General features: G+C 53.4%; 2 long non-coding RNA genes across 2 annotated transcripts; both read left to right on the top strand.

Moving 5' to 3' along the window:
- Positions 1 to 493: 493 nt before the first annotated feature.
- LOC143696354 (uncharacterized) lies at positions 494 to 883 on the top strand. The gene is made up of 3 exons (XR_013185753.1): positions 494 to 539; positions 614 to 655; positions 750 to 883. It is a non-coding gene; the product is annotated as an uncharacterized LOC143696354 (long non-coding RNA).
- Positions 884 to 2096: 1213 nt separating this feature from the next.
- LOC143696341 (uncharacterized) lies at positions 2097 to 4210 on the top strand. The gene is made up of 7 exons (XR_013185747.1): positions 2097 to 2261; positions 2340 to 2367; positions 2455 to 2622; positions 2706 to 2786; positions 2864 to 3952; positions 4029 to 4070; positions 4164 to 4210. It is a non-coding gene; the product is annotated as an uncharacterized LOC143696341 (long non-coding RNA).
- The last annotated feature ends 1164 nt before the right edge of the window (positions 4211 to 5374 follow it).

The following is a 5374-nucleotide window of genomic DNA, read 5'->3' as shown; positions in this document are numbered from 1 at the left end:
GGGAGTCCTGGGACAGATTTAAAAATTAGCAGAGGGAAAAGCAATCTCCTCCAAGGGGCCTCTTAGGACACCTAAAGGGAGAGGCTCTACTTGTGACGGCAGCTTTCAGACGGGCAGCGCAGAACAGTTCCGGTCCACGTCGTGTTGTCCGGCGTACCGCGTTACCTAGTGTGTCTTTGGGGTCCCTTTCGCCTTTTCCCCTCGAGGCCCTCACCACAAGCATAATGTGTTGTGTTTGTTGTCCCCCTGTTTCTCACGTTCCGTGTCACGGGTGTCCGCACATATTCGTGCCGGAGCTGCCCTGCCCTGCCCTGCCCTGCCGCATAGCCTGCTGCATGAGGACAAGTCCCAGGGACTCGCAGTTTGTGGGGCGTTGCCAGACTCTAGGTGATATTCCTAGATAGACACGAGATGTTTGGAGCTGTGAAGTTATCCCGCAGGCCTTTGACTTTTGTCCTCACTTTCTTTCAGATGCAGAAGGATAAAATCCCGGGCAAAATCCATCCACCCATCCAGAGTGAGGAGGTTCCCCCGAGCAGGTCAGTCACCGTTTGTCTCTGCAGGGGGAGTGTAAAGTGTGACTCTGTTACAGCACTGTTCTTTTTCTTTTTAGGAGGTAAAGCTGGATATCAGCAGTCAAGATGAGGTGGGCAAGGTGAGCATTGAGTAGCGTACAGAAGCAGTTGTCATTGATCCAGTCTCACTTTCTGGTGCAGCTCTGAGCATCTGTTCCTGTTTCTACGCTTTAGGCAATCCACTCGGAGTACGCCGAGCCCCAGTCACCAACCAGCCGACGCACCGGGTGCGCCGCTCTCCCGAGCCCTGCAGAAGAATCACGGAACTCATCGATGAAGCCTCTGCCTTTTCTGTTTAAAGGTGTCACCAGGGTAGCCTTGGGCACCGGCCGAGGAGTCACTGGTGAGTCGGGGAAGTAGGGAGGAGGAGCGAGGGTCTGCTCAGGTTTCAGCCATGCCAAATCACCTCATCTCCTCTTACCCCAGGCTTACCCCGTGACAACGGCATCAGCCTCGGAGCGTGGCCGAAGGGTGCGGCCCCAGGAGCCGGACATTCTTAGGAGAACGGTGAGTGGCAGAATTGTTGGATTTTGGCCAGTGTGCTGCAGAGATCATGCATTAATATTTGCACTTCTTTCATGTAGCTGACTAAGAAACAACAGGGAGTTGTTGAACAAGAGTGCCAGCAGGAACTTCCCAGATGTCGAGGCTGCCTTCTTTTGCACCTGACACGGACCTGCATCCCCAGCTGTGCAGAGATAAGTAGAGGGCTACAACCCAGAGAGGGGATGAAAGCAGGGCGCAGGGTAGGGACCCACCGGGAGGGGTTTTTGAGTCTCCTTTGGAGATGGGGGCGTCCATGAAGCGGCCCCTTAAAAGCAAAGCCTGACTTTGGGTCGCAGTGCTGAGGCACGTAGGGCAGAGCAGTCCTGGTGTGTATCGTGTCACTTGTCTTTTGTGTATTATGTGTTGTTTGGATATGTCATGTCCTTTACCTTAGGCCTTTGAGGGGCCTGTCAGAAACCCTGGCATCGTTGTTAGCATCTGCGATCTCTGCATTCCTCAGCCTGGCAGCCAGGCCATAGAACTTTGGGCTCAGGAGCTCAGACAGGCATCAGACTCTCTTGTCTCTTTAGCAGCATCCGGTCGGGTGTCTTTTCAGGTCTTGTTCTGAGCTGTGTGGACAGCTCTGCCCCGCCAGGATCCATTATGGCGGACTAGGACTGGAAAGAACGTGAGGGCAGGCAGAGGCTTCTGGCCGTAGGATTCTCGGGCATCCATCTTTGCAGTTCTTGGAATAAATCATTCGGTTAGCATCTTGTTCCTCCAGGTTTCTCTGAGCCTCATCAGCTCACCATCGGTCTCCCCTCGGTCATCTCCTTTTGCATTCTCTCAGTCCTCGCAGCCCTTTTCCTTGCCAGGAGATTTCTGTCCGTGTTGTGTCCCTGTTGTCTGTCACGTCCTGTCTGTCCTGTGTCACGGGTGTCTGCGCACACATTTGTGCCGGAGCTGCTCTGCCCTGCTGCATAGCCCGGTGCAATATGAGAAGTCCCGGGGACTTGAAGTTTTTAATGTGGGGTGCAGTTGGACTCTAGGTGGGATTTGTAGATGCACACAAGATGATATCTGGAGCTCTTAAGTTATCCTGCAACAGTTTGACTCTTGTCCTAACTTTTTTTTCAGGTTCTGATGGATTAAATCCGTGCCAGAGGGCCCCATCCCGGGTGAGGAGGTTCCCCCGAGCAGGTGAGGCACCATTTGTCTCTGCAGCAGAAATGTATGTGGTGACTCTGTTACAGCTCTGTTCTTTGTCTTTCTTTTTAGGAAGGAAGTCTGGATACCAGCAGTCAAGGTGAGCAGTGGAGAGAAGTAGCTGTTATTGCTCAGGTCTCAGTTTCTGGTGCAGCTCTAATTTTCCATTCTCTTTTTTCTGGTTTAGGCAATCCACTCGGAGCCTGCCAAGCCCCCGTCTCCAGCCGGCCGATGCACCGGGTTCCCTGCACGTGTGAGCCCTGTGGATGCATTCCAGGACCTGGTGATGAAGCCCTGAACTTTTCTATTTAAAGGTGCCATCCAGGTGGCCTTGGGCACCTGCCCAGGAGTTGCGGTGAGTCAGGGAAGTAGGGGGGAGGAGCGAGGTTCCCCTCAGGTTTCAGCCATGCCAAATCACCTCATCTCCTCTTAACCCAGGCACCCCCCGTGACGACGGCCTCGGTCTCCAAGTGTGCCTGAAGCGTGTGGCCCGAGCAGCCGAGTGTTATTAGGAGCGCGGTGAGTAACAGACTCGTGGGGTTTTGGCCGAGGGGCTGCCAAGATCGGGCACTGATGTTTGGTTTTCTTTAATACAGCTGTCCGAGAGACACCAGCCCGGTGCCAGCAGGAGCTTCCCGGCTGACAACGCGGCCTTTCTTCGCACCCGAGACCGGCATCCCCAGCTGTGCGAGAGATAAGTAGAGGGGCACGACCCGCAGGGGGGATGAAAGCAGGGGGCTGGTTTGGGAATTACTGGGAGGGGTTTTTGAGTCCCCTTTGGAGGTGGGGGCTGTCCATGAAGCGGCCCCTTAGGCCCCATAAAAGCAAAGCCTGACTTTGGGTCCCAGTGCTGAGGTGCGCAGGGCAGAGCAGTCCCGGTGTGTATCGTGTCACTTGTCTTTTGTGTATTATGTGTGTTTGGATATGTCATGTCTTTTACCTTAGGCCTTGGAGGGGCCTGTCAGAAACCCTGGCATCGTTGTTAGCATCTGCGATCTCTGCATTTCTCGGCCTGGCACCCAGGCCATAGAACTTTGGGCTCAGGAGCTCAGACAGGCATCAGACTCTCTTGTCTCTTTAGCAGCATCCGGTCAGGTGTCTTTTCAGGTCTTGTTCTGAGCTGTATGGACAGCTCTGCCCCGCCAGGATCCATTATGGCGGACTAGGACTGGAAAGAACGTGAGGGCAGGCAGAGGCTTCTGGCCGTAGGATTCTCAGGCATCCATCTTTGCAGTTCTTGGAATAAATCATTCGGTTAGCATCTTGTTCCACCAGGTTTCTCTGAGCCTCATCAGCTCGCCATTGGTCTTACCTCAGCCATGTAATTTTTTGTCCTTGTGCTCCTTGCAGTCATGCTTCTTGTCTTGAGATTTCTGTTCGTGTTGTGTCCCTGTTATTTGTCACATCCCATCTGTCCTGTTTCACGGGTGTCCGCACACATTTGTGCCGGAGCTGCTCTGCCCTGCCGCATAGCCCGGTGCAATATGAGAAGTCCCGGGGACTTGGAGTTTGTAATGTGGGGTGCAGTTGGACTCTAGGTGGGATTTGTAGATGGACACAAGATATCTGGAGCTCTTAAGTTATCCTGCAACAGTTTGACTCTTGTCCTAACTTTCTTTCAGATGCAGAAGGATAAAATCCAGGGTAGAGCCCCCCATCCCAGGTGTGGGGATTCCCCTGAGCAGGTGAGTCCATGTTTTTCTCTGCAGAGGAAACCTAAATGGTGGCTGTTACAGCATTGTTCTTTGTCTCTCTTTTTAGGAAGTCAAGGCCGAGAGCAGCAGTCAAGGCCGAGTGGGCGAGGTGAGCATTGAGTAGCATACAGAAGCAGTTGTTCTTGTTGAGGTCTCAGTTTTGGTGCAGCTCTAAGCATCTCCTCTTGTTTTTTTATTTTAGATGGTCCACTTGCCGTCTCTCCTGGCCGAGCACGCCTATGCCAGGTGGGTGAGAGCTTAAGGTATCGGTGTGGCCTCCTTGTCAGATTTGGGAGGTTGTGTTTTCACAGTATCTCAGCATGCTTTTCCGCTTTGTTTCTTTGCAGGTGCCCTTGCTGCCCTAGGCACGCCCTGGAACAGAGGAGGGCAGGTGAGTCAGAGTTTAGGCAGGCTGACCCATAGGTGAGCGTTACACAGCAGCATGCTAAGCGTGTACCTTTTCTCTTTGCAGGCATCTTCTGGGCACCCTCCAGAGCCAAATCAAGCTTTGAGGTGAGCCGGGGCAGGGGTGCGGAGGAGTCCCGGGGATTACTGTTGTTGAGGGCAATAGTCACCTTTTCTGTTTTGTCTCAGGTATCCTGAGGAGCCTCGTAGCCCAAGCTTGGAAACGGCAGCACTGAAGCACACACAGAGAGCATCTCCACGTCCGACTGAGGATGGATTTCGTCCGCTCCTCTTCCAAAAGCTAAGTGTCGGGGCCAGCGGTCGGGAGAAGGGGAAAAGCCTTTACTCTCACAGGAGGCAATCTGATGTCAGCTTAGCGGAGAGGTCTGTAGGGGCATGGGCTCTCTGGAAGTAAAGGGAGAGGGTTTCCCCTCAGCCTCGCCAGAGCCTTTGCCGGGCAGGGCAGTTCCGACCCATCTCCACATTTTCATGTACTTTGCGTCATCCGCCTCCCTCGACTCGACGTCGTCACGGATCTTTCCCCCGAGGAGCTCGCCTTCACGTCCGGAGCCACGGCCACGGTCACCCGGCAGTCGGCTTCCTTCTCTAGGCTCGCCGACCCTCTCGAGCATTCTCTTAACTACTTCGGCACTAACTTCTTTTGACGAGTTCCATTTCATCATCATGTGCTCTTGTCATAGGGCTTCCTTTCCTTTGGCATCATCTGCCTCTGGCTCATCTTGCGCTAGGAATCTCAGGTCCCTAAGGGGACAGTGCCAGGCAGTTGCCACTCGTCTATGTGTTATGTTGTCTGTGTCTATGTCATGGCGTCCGTGTCTGTGTTATGTAGTCCCTGTCTGTTTTCTTCCACGTCATAGGCCCTTGTTACGTCTTGACGCTTTATCGGCACTATTCTGTGCCACATAGGCCATATTGTACTCATGTTCCTTTCCGGATATCCCTTATTCCAGCATCTTTACAGTTTTACTCTTTGAGACAGGAAGGGAC

This window comes from Agelaius phoeniceus, chromosome 33 (genome assembly GCF_051311805.1).
Source record: "Agelaius phoeniceus isolate bAgePho1 chromosome 33, bAgePho1.hap1, whole genome shotgun sequence".
NCBI classification, from domain to species: Eukaryota; Metazoa; Chordata; class Aves; order Passeriformes; family Icteridae; genus Agelaius; species Agelaius phoeniceus.
This window is presented reverse-complemented; position numbering and strand designations above follow the sequence as displayed.